The 10,634-nt window shown below is 39.3% G+C and overlaps 1 pseudogene; it reads left to right on the forward strand.

Annotated features, from left to right (window-relative positions):
- Positions 1-3,410: 3,410 nt before the first annotated feature.
- On the forward strand, positions 3,411-5,840 carry LOC140508007 (ADP/ATP translocase 3-like; annotated as a pseudogene).
- Positions 5,841-10,634: the final 4,794 nt, after the last annotated feature.

Genomic DNA, 10,634 nt, shown 5'->3' on the forward strand with positions numbered 1-10,634 from the left:
AGTCCAGTTCATACAAGGGAAATTCTATGAAGGTCAGCTTGTTCTTGTAACAGGGAGAGATACTTTGCCTCCCAGGGGCCCACTCATGAGTTATTGCCAGAGAAAGTGTTTGGGCTTGGAGAGAGATATGGTGCTAGGACTGGGGCGCACGTACCCCATTGGGTCCAGAACTTCTTTGAGATCTTTTGGGATTGCAGGTTTTCCAGTTTTCAGAACCACCAAATTATTTGAGACTTAACTGATTTTGTTTTTAATTGAGTATGCTTGTACTGGTATTGGGTTAGTTTGGAATTCCACTAGAGGGTCCTTGAACTGTCAGGGATTTATTGGAAGGAATTTCAGGTGCCCTTTGAAATAGAAATCCAGAAGAAATTTAATTTTCCTGAACTTTTGATGGAATTACTTATACTATAGGGACCCCTAGAGGAAATTTAGTATGCCCTGTGTAGAAAAGAGCACTCAGAAAATTGTGTCCAAACCCCAATTAGGATGGTCCCATCCACTAAGGATAGGGTTTTTATTTTTGTTTGTTTTTTTTAAACCCTGGACATTTTGGTTTCTCACCTAAGGGTGAGAAGCTGCCTAAAGTCAACCAAAGTTCCCTATTCCCTGGGAGGAGAGCCCCAAATGCTCAGGGAATTCTGTCCTGGAACAGGCTTTTCTTCCAAGACAGAAGACTTGCTTTTCTTTTCCTTTGTCCTCCTTTATTGTTTTTGGAATAGGGACATTCCTTTTTGAAAGCAACGGAATAGGCAGCAGCCGATGAAGACTTTGTAAAAATGACGTTTGTCAAATGATGCCTTCATATATTGGGAAGAACGCCAGAATAAGAATTACGAAGTTTGACTGTAATTGCATGAATACTCTTCAGTACAAGACATGGGGAAGGAGTCAGAAATGGAAAATTTCCATCCAGGATTTGACCTTTGACAACACACTCAAGTAGATTTGATAGGACAGTAAATATTAAAACTGAGAAGAGGGTGTAAAGGTAGGGTTGAGACCGCTCCACTCCATTTGAATCTGATACCTTGATAAAAATAAAGGCATTTCTTGCTCTCTCACTGTAGCAGTGCTTTCCCCTTGAGGTCACCCTCCCCACCTTCTCCCCTACCCCCCACTTAAACATCATGTATTTTATAACGCAAATAATTGTTACATGTTGTCTCTTATATTAGAATGTGAGTTGAGGACCAAGACTCCAATTTTCCCTTTCTTTCTGTCTTCGGCAGTTAGCACTGTATTTAACACATAGCACATAGCACATAGCACTTAATAATAGGGAGGCTATAACTGAGTCCTGGGCTTGGAGTCAGAAAGACCTGAGTTCAAATGTGACCTCAGACACTTACTAGCTCTCTGACCCTGGACAAGTCACTTAAACCTGTTTGCCTCAGTTTCTTTATCTGTAGAATGAGCTGGAGAAGGAAATAGCAACACTCCATTATCTATACATACCAAGAAAAACCCTCAAATGAGGTCAGAAACAGTCAAAAAAGACTGAAAAACAACTCACTTACTTACAAAGTGCTTGTTTATCAAAGTGGGGTGATTGATTAACTCCCTTTATTTTTTATTCTAAGAAAGAGTGTATAATGTATAGTGTATAATGATCATTATTGCCTACTTTTTATCATATATAAGATGAAGTAAACTTAATTTACAAGTTTTAGTATATAAAGTTTAATCAAACCCTTTTCCACCATATTTTTATATATTTTTATTTATATTATACTTACGTTTTTATGTATATACTTTTAATATATTTACTGTGAGATATTATTCTCTGTTTTAAATTTGATTTATTTCAAAGGACCTTTCCCCAGTACCAATTTTTCTCAGACAGGACCTCTAGCATATGGTTTTTTTTGTGCTTTAAAAGCTACCCCTAAAAAAAGAAACTAACAATACTTAGTTTCATAAATGTTTCATGCTCATAAGAATATGTTTCAACTGTCAGTGAATCTAGGGTTTTTACACATATGGAGAAATTTATATAGTAACATAAAGCAAATAATTGCATTTTCTCCATCCATATTTATAATTCATGAATGTTAAGTTTTATTACATTACCAATTAGTGCAAAATTATAATAAACAGAATTCTGACCAAAAAGTAGACGAACCATAACAAAAATAAATCATGTTAGATAAACTATTACAGCATGCAACCTGTTAAAAGTAGAATGACAAACTTCTGGCTCTTTTTTCTGGAGTGGAGAACCAGGTTAAATTTTAAAAGTTTGATAACCCCTCCCCCCAATATTGCCCATTTTCCTGATTAGAGCTTCTCTTTTTGAATGCAAATGATACACAGATTAGCCCTATTAATCATTCATATGATAGTATGAATTACATTAATCAGCCAGAACAGAAAATATTGAGTCACAAAGGATCTTAGAGATCTAGTATAAACCCTTAATCTTATCAAAGAGATATTATGTGACGACCGAAGTCATGCAGTTTGTTAATGACAAAGCCAGAAAGTAAACCCAGCTTTTCTGATTCTGAGGTCAGCCATTGTCTTACTTCATACTGTCTTCTCAGTAAGCCTCTTGGCTGAACTGAGCTGTACTGAATGATTAGGGATATTGATTTGGGAATGGAGAAAAGGGGAAGATACAGGGATCATTTTGGAGCCTGGGCAAAGGAGGAGTAGCTAGGCCTGGATATGACATCATAACTGGTATGAGTATTTGAGCAGCCAAAGAGCCCTGTAGTTATGGATCAAATAAAAATGTAATTGAAGGAGCAGGTAGGGAGGTGGTGTTAATTTTAATTGGGGCCCAAGATCTCCAAATGGTGCAATTATCCCTAAATGTCTCAGTTTGGTTACAAGTCTCCTTGCCTCATCAATTAGACTGAATGCCTCTCAGGTTCTGTGTCTCTGTATCCTCTAGCAATTAATAAAATGGTTTTGCACACAGTATTTATATTACCATAAAATAATACTGGAAGAGACTTTAAATACTAGCTATAAAGACAGTCCCCTCACTTCTTTGGGTCTCGGTTTCTCAAATGAAGGATTTGGAGCAGATCCTTTGTAAAATTCCTGCAGCTATAATATTATCTTAATGGGAATTTTTTTTTTTTTTTTTGTTAATTGATTTTCATTGTATACTTAAGTGCCCTCTACTGTTGAGAATGAAAATTACTTTAAATGGAGTAAATGGAGGCAAGTCTATTGAACAACATCAAAGTTCTACATCAAAATGCACTTTATTTTTTCTTTAATTTTCTTGCAATTGTTTCTTTTTCAAAAATTGTTTTAAAGTTTTTTTACAGTTAATAAAACTCTAATGCAGTGCATTAGAAAATCCAGCATTTCATTTATTTCTTGAAGGTAAAATGAAGTGCAATTATTGATGAAAACGAAATAATTTGCTATTTAGTATTTATTTTTTACCGATAATGAATTTTGAAATTACGTCAATACTTCAAAGGGTCTGTAATGTCATTGATATGGGTACTTTCTTTAATGTTGCAGCACATAACCAATCCATGTCTTTTCATACTATGTGGCTTTTTAAAGTGATTTTGTTGGTATCTTTTCTTTTATGTCATCTAATCTTATGTGATTCTTATCCATTTAAGTACTACCAAGTACTAATCCAACATATCAGAGGCCTTTCTATAGATCCAAACGTATCAAATGAGCATACATGCTGTGATCTGCTGTCTAACCCTCATTCTAGCTAGGGATATAATTAGGAATTCCTAGTTTGTTTCCTAAGGCAAATTTATGTCAGCTGGGGGTTTAAGGCATAATGGCTCCTTTGCTGGAGACTGAGGTCATGAGAGTTGAGGAGGTTGTAGGATGAGGAAATCAGGATGCTGAGAAAAGGCAAAAGTGGAGGTAGTAAAGGTGGGAACACCCTGACTTGCCTCTCGGGGGACAGGAGCCTGGAGGTTCATACAGGTTTTGGCCTATTTCTTGTCAGTTAAGTTCCATGCTTTCTAAATTCCTAGGGAAAGATCACTTCACAGGCACAGAGTTTGTCTCCTGGGTATGTAATGCCTCTCAGCTTTTCACATGATGGCCCTGACTCTGCTCCTGCCATCCCCTGGGAAACTCAGGGATTCTGAATTCTTCCCTAGTCTAGGCCCTCACTGGCGGGACACAACCAGAGATCACTTTGGCTTCTGGTAGATTCCTGGATAGAACGGAGGAGTTATTTGGAGGTTTTCTTTTTTTTAATGATTAACCTTTGTGTCCTCTGGAACTCTCTTTCATTGTTCCTAGAGAGTCTTTATGAAAGATCCTGTTTTGGCTGGAACCTTTCACGTTACCATCTTTACTATCCCAACTACAGCAGTAACAATAAGAGATAAATAATGAAACTAGAACATTTGGAAAGAGAATAAACAAACTAGAATGGATAGTTTAAACCTTACCCAAGTAAGCGGCAACCTAGAAAATAAACCAACTCAATGATTCAGTGAGGTAATAAATTAGAATAAAATCAAAAGATTGAGAAATTAGAGCATGTGAAGCATTTGCTAACAAGAAGAAATGTCATGGAAAACTGGAAAAGAAAAGATAATTTAAGAATAATTTAAGAATCATTGAGCAGGGTGCAGTGATGCACACCTGTAACTCCTGCTGTTAAGGAGACTGGAACTGGTTAATCAGTCAAGTTTGGGAGTTCCAAACTTCAGTAGGGTTAAAGCTGTTTGGGTATCTGCAGTAAGTCTCACACTGATGGCCATCAGACTGCCTAAGAAGGGATGAACTGACCCAAGTAGGATATTGGAGGAGGTCAAGACAATCAGCAGCAGGCTTGGGTTTATGAGTGGCTCTTATACTTCCTGGGTGAGTGAATGGGTGAGATAGGGAGACCCAGTCTTAAAAAAAAACATTGGTCTTCCTGAAAATGATTACCAAACAAAAACCTTGTATACTACATTTTGAGAAATCAAAAGGGATGTAGCAAAAAACTAGGAAAGCAGCAATGAGTTCCCCAGCTTTGAGTCCTCTTTCACCAGCTTTCTTTCTCCAATGCCAACACCTTCCTAGTCTGGAACCATGATGGAACCCCCCATCTCCTTCACCAAGGTCTTCCTGGCCAATGACATAACAGCTCAATTTCCAAGACTGCAGTGACCCCAACAGAGAGAATTAAACTACTGTTGCAGGTGCAGCATGCAAGTAAACAAATTGCTAAAGATAAGCACTACAAATGCATAATGGATTGTACAGTCTGAATTCCAAAGGAACAAAAGATGCTTTCCTTCTGGAGAGGTAACTTAGCAAATATCATCAGACATTTCCCCAGCCAGGCCCTTAACTTTGCCTTTAAGGATAAGTATATGCAGGTGTCTTGGGGAGGAGTAGACAAGGAGGCACAGTTTTGGAGGTATTTTGCTGACAATCTTGCCTCTGGTAGTGCAGCTGGTGCCACTTCTCTCTGCTTTGTTTAGCCCTTGGATTTTTCGAGAACCCGCTTGGCAGCTGAGGTTGGGAAATCTAGCACTGAGAGAGAATTCAAAGGCCTAGGAAACTGCCTTGTGAAAATCACCAAGTCTGATGGAATTCGTGGCTTGTATCAAGGTTTCAGTGTCTCAGTGCAGAGTATCATAGAGCAGCTTACTTTGGAATCTATGCTACAGCAAAACTTATGCTCCCAGATTTGAAGAACACTCAAATTGTAACAAGTTGGATGATTTCACAAACAGTGACTGCTGTAGCAGGTGTGTTCTCCACCCTTTGATACAGTAAGGTGTCAGATGATGATGCAGTCTGGGTACAAAGGAGCTGATATCATGTACACTGGGACAATTGACTGCTGGAGGAAGATTGTTAAAGATGAGGGTAGAAAAACTTTCTTCAAGGGTGCCTAGTCCAGTGTTCTTAGGGGCAAGGGTGGAACTTTTGTGTTTGTCCTATATAATGAACTGAAGTATTCTAAGTACATCTTAACTAAAAAAAGGAACCAGTGAATATAGATCAGGTAGAATACTTAATTATACTTAGCATTTTGTACCACTGACCTTCAAGAAATTCCTGTTGTCTTATTGAGGCCAGGTCATGTTTATAGGGGAGCCAAGAAAGCTCTTAGAATAAAGAACTCATTTATTGTGCTTCACTATTCACACAGTGGAACTGATGATGATTCAGTACATAGATTCTATTGGTTTTTGGGAAAATAACAGTTACTATGGGTCCAAGGAGGCAGATTAACTTAGACTATCTAGTTTAAATGCTCTTTCATAGAACCATAAATTTGTGTTTAAGTATTTATTTTAAAAAATCATGTCTCCCATTTGTACTTAAGCACTATATATACTATTATACTATTTTGCATAGCTGACTATTTGGCAGTTTTGATGATCTGTGTTGGGCAATCTGCTGTAAAACAATGAATACACAGAAGACTAAAAAAAAGAAATCAAAAAGAAAACTGGAGAGAACTAAATAAAAGCAGTGGACAAAATAGAGCTAGAATTCATAAACCAAACTGTAAAACAAACTCCAAATTTACCACATCCAAAAATGTCATGAACAAAATCTGCAGCTTCCTGCTTAAAAATATACGCTACAAGAACTGGGACGACATTATAGACAGTAACAGCAATATTGTACAATGGTCAACTGTGAATGACAGCTATTCTCAGCAATAAAATGATCCAAAATAATTTTTTAATTAATTTCTTTTTTGTTTTCAAAATTCACTTTTATAAGATTTTTTTAATTAAATTTATTTATTTAACTTTTAACATTCATTTTCACAAAATTTGGGGTTACAAATTTTCTCCCCTTTTATCCCCTCCCCCCCCAAACACCAAGCATTCTAATTGCCCCTATGACCAATCTGCTCTCTCTTCTATCATCCCTCTCTGCCCTTGTCTCTGTCTTCTCTTTTGTTCTGTAGGGCCAGATAGCTTTCTATACCCCTTTACCTGTATTTCATATTTCCTAGTGGCAAGAACATTACTCGACAGTTGATCCTAATACTTTGAGTTCCAACTTCTTTACCTCCCTCCCTCTCCACCCCTTCCCTTTGGAAGGCAAGCAATTCAATATAGGCCAAATCTGTGTAGTTTTGCAAATGACTTCCATAATAGTTGTGTTGTATAGGACTAACTATATTTCCCTCCATCCTATCCTGTCCCCCATTACTTCTATCCTCTTTTGATCCTATCCCTCCCCATGAGTGTCGACCTCAAATTGCACTCTCCTCCCCATGCCCTCCCTTCTATCATCCCCCCCACCCTGCTTGTCCCCTTATCCCCCGCTTTCCTGTATTGTGAGATAGGTTTTCCTACCAAAATGAGTGTGCATTTTATTCCTTCCTTTAGTCGAATGTGATGACAGTAAACTTCATGTTTTTCTCTCACCTCCCCTCTTTATCCCTCCACTAATGAGTCTTTTGCTTGCCTCTTTTATGAGAGATAATTTGCCCCATTCAATTTCTCCCTTTCTCCTCCCAATATATTTCTCTCTCACTGCTTGATTTCATTTTTTTTTTAAGATATGATCCCATCCTCTTCAATTCACTCTGTGCACTCTGTCTCTATGTATGTGTGCATGTGTGCATGTGTGTGTGTGTGTGTGTAATCCCACCCAGTACCCAGATACTGAAATGTTTCAAGAGTTACAAATATTGTCTTTCCATGTAGGAATGTAAACAGTTCAGCTTTAGTAAGTCCCTTATGACTTCTCTTTGCTGTTCACTTTTTCATGGTTCTCTTCATTCTTGTGTTTGAAAGTCAAATTTTCTTTTCAGCTCTGGTCTTTTCATCAAGAATGCTTGAAAATCCTCTATTTCATTGAAAGACCAATTTTTCCCCTGAAGTATTATACTCAGTTTTGCTGGGTAGGTGATTCTTGGTTTTAGTCCTAGTTCCTTTGACTTCTGGAATATCCTATTCCATGCCCTTTGATCCCTTAATGTAGAGGCTGCTAGATCTTGTGTTATCCTGATTGTATTTCCACAATACTTGAATTGTTTCTTTCTAGCTGCTTGCAATATTTTCTCCTTGACCTGGGAATTCTGGAATTTGGCCACAATGTTCCTAGGAGTTTCTCTTTTTGGATCTCTTTCAGGTGGTGTTCTGTGGATTCCTTGAATATTTATTTTGCCCTCTGGTTCTAGAATCTCAGGGCAGTTTTCCTTGATAATTTCATGAAAGATGATGTCTAGGCTCTTCTTTTGATCATGGCTTTCAGGTAGTCCCATAATTTTTAAATTGTCTCTCCTGGATCTATTTTCCAGGTCTGTTGTTTTTCCAATGAGATATTTCACATTATCTTCCATTTTTCTATTCTTCTCTCTTTGTTCTGTGATTTCTTGGTTTTGCATAAAGTCATTAGCCTCCATCTGTGCCATTCTAATTTTGAAAGAACTATTTTCTTCAGTGAGCTTTTGAATCTCCTTTTCCATTTGGCTAATTCTGCTTTTGAAAGCATTCTTCTCCTCATTGGCTTTTTGAACCTCTTTTGCCAATTGAGTTAGGCTAGTTTTCAAGGTGTTAATTTCTTCAACATTTTTTTGGGTCTCCTTTAGCAGGGAGCTGATCTGCTGTTCATGCTTTGACTTCATGTCTCTCATTTCTCTTCCCAGCTTTTCCTCTACCTCTCTAACTTGATTTTCAAAATTCTTTTTGAGTTCTTCCATGGCCTGAGCCCATTGGGTGGGCTGGGACACAGAAGCCTTGATTTCTGTGTCTTTGCCTGATGGTAAGCATTGTTCTTCCTCATCAGAAAGGAAGGGAGGAAATGCCTGTTCACCAAGAAAGTAACCTTCTATAGTCATTTCTTTTCCCTTTTCTGGGCATTTTCCCAGCCAGTGACTTGACCTCTGAATATTCTCCTCACACCCACCTCGCCTCCTGATCCTCCCAGCCAACGTTTGGGGTCTGAGATTCAAATGCTGCTTCCAGCCTTAGGGCTTTTGGCGGGGGCAGGGCTGCTCTTCAGTGTGAGATTAAGTTCAGGTGGTCAGGTCGGGGCAGGGCCGTCTCTCAGGCTCAGTTCCCTCAGGGGGTTTATGCACAGACCTTCCACAATGGATCCAGGCTCCTGCCCCCTTGGGGAGCCCTGGTCTGTAGCTGCCTCTCAGCTTCTACCTCCTGGGGGGGGAGCCTGAGTTATGGGGGCACCCCACTCCCCTCTCAACCCGCCAAAGAGACCTTCTCACCGACCCCCGTCACCTGTGGGTGGAGGGACCCGCGCGGCCGCTGGAGATCCCATCCCTGAAGCCTGCTCGGATCTGTATCTCTCGGTGCTGTGGCGGCGGCAGGTCTGGGCTGGGCTCCACATCTGCAGCGCGATGGACCTTTTGCGAGAGGTTTGCAGGTCCCTCTGTGGGTGGAGGGACCCACGTGGCCGCTGGAGATCCCGTCCCTGAAGCCCGCTGGGATCTTTTCCTCTCGGTGCCGCAGCCGCGGGAGGGCTGCCCTCAGCTCCCAGTCCCGGCGCCCAGTCTGCAGCGCGAAGGACCCCCCGCGAGAGGTTTGCAGGTCTCTCCAGAATAGAAATCTCCCTCGCTCCAATGTTCCGTGGCCTCTGGGTGCAGAATTCGCCGTGAGTTACTTCCCTGTAGCCATTCTATGGGTTGTGGGTTCGGAGCTATGTGTATGTGTGTCTTTCTACTCCGCCATCTTGGCTCCGCCCCCCAAATAGCCTATCTATAAGATTTTGAATTCTAAATTTTCCCCCCTTCCTTTTCTTGTCCCTCCCCAAGAAAGCATGCAATTTCATATGGCTATACATGTGTAATCATATTAAACATATTTTCACATTAGTCATGTTGTGAAAGAAAAATTAAACAAAAGGGAAAAACCACAAAAAACAAAAGAGAAAATAATATGCTTCGATTTGCATTCAAACTCTATCATTCTTTCTCTAGATGTGGATAGCATTTTCAATCATAAGTGTTTTGGAAATGTCTTAAATCGTTGCATTGCTGAAAAGAGCTAAGTCTAACAAAGTCAGTCCTTGCACAATGTTGCTTTTACTGTATACAATGTTCTCCTGGTTCTGCTCACTTCACTCAGCATCAGTTCATGTAAGTCTTTCCAGGTTTTTTTGAAATCCACCTGCTCACCATTTTTTATGGAATAATAGTATTCCATTTCATTTACATACTACAACTTGTTCAGCCATTTCCCCAATTGATGGATATCTCCTCAATTTCTAATTCTTGGCCAACACAAAAAGAGCTGCTGTAAATATTTTTGTACAAGTGGGTCCTTTCCCCTTTTTTATTATCTCTTTGGGATACAGACCTACTAGTGATATTGCTGGATCAAAAGGTATGTCCAGTGTCATAGACTTTTGGGCATAGTTCCAAATTGCCCTCCAGAATGGTTGGATCATTTACAACTCTACCAACAATGCATTTGTGTTCCAATTATCCCACATCTTCTCCAACTTTTATCATCTGCCTGTTCTGTCATGTTAGTCAATCTGATAGGTGTGATGTGGTACCTCAGAGTTGTTTTGATTTGCATCTCTCTAATCAATAGAGACTTAGAGCATTTTTTCATATGAGTATAGATAGCTTTAATTTCTTTCTCTGAAAACTTTCTGTCCATGTCCTTTGACTATCAATTGGGGAATGATTTGTATTCTTAAAAATTTCACTTAGTTCTCTATATATTTTAGAAATGAGGCCTTTGTCAGAGACAGAT

This window comes from Notamacropus eugenii, chromosome 5 (assembly GCF_028372415.1).
Source record: "Notamacropus eugenii isolate mMacEug1 chromosome 5, mMacEug1.pri_v2, whole genome shotgun sequence".
In the NCBI taxonomy this organism is placed as follows: domain Eukaryota; kingdom Metazoa; phylum Chordata; class Mammalia; order Diprotodontia; family Macropodidae; genus Notamacropus; species Notamacropus eugenii.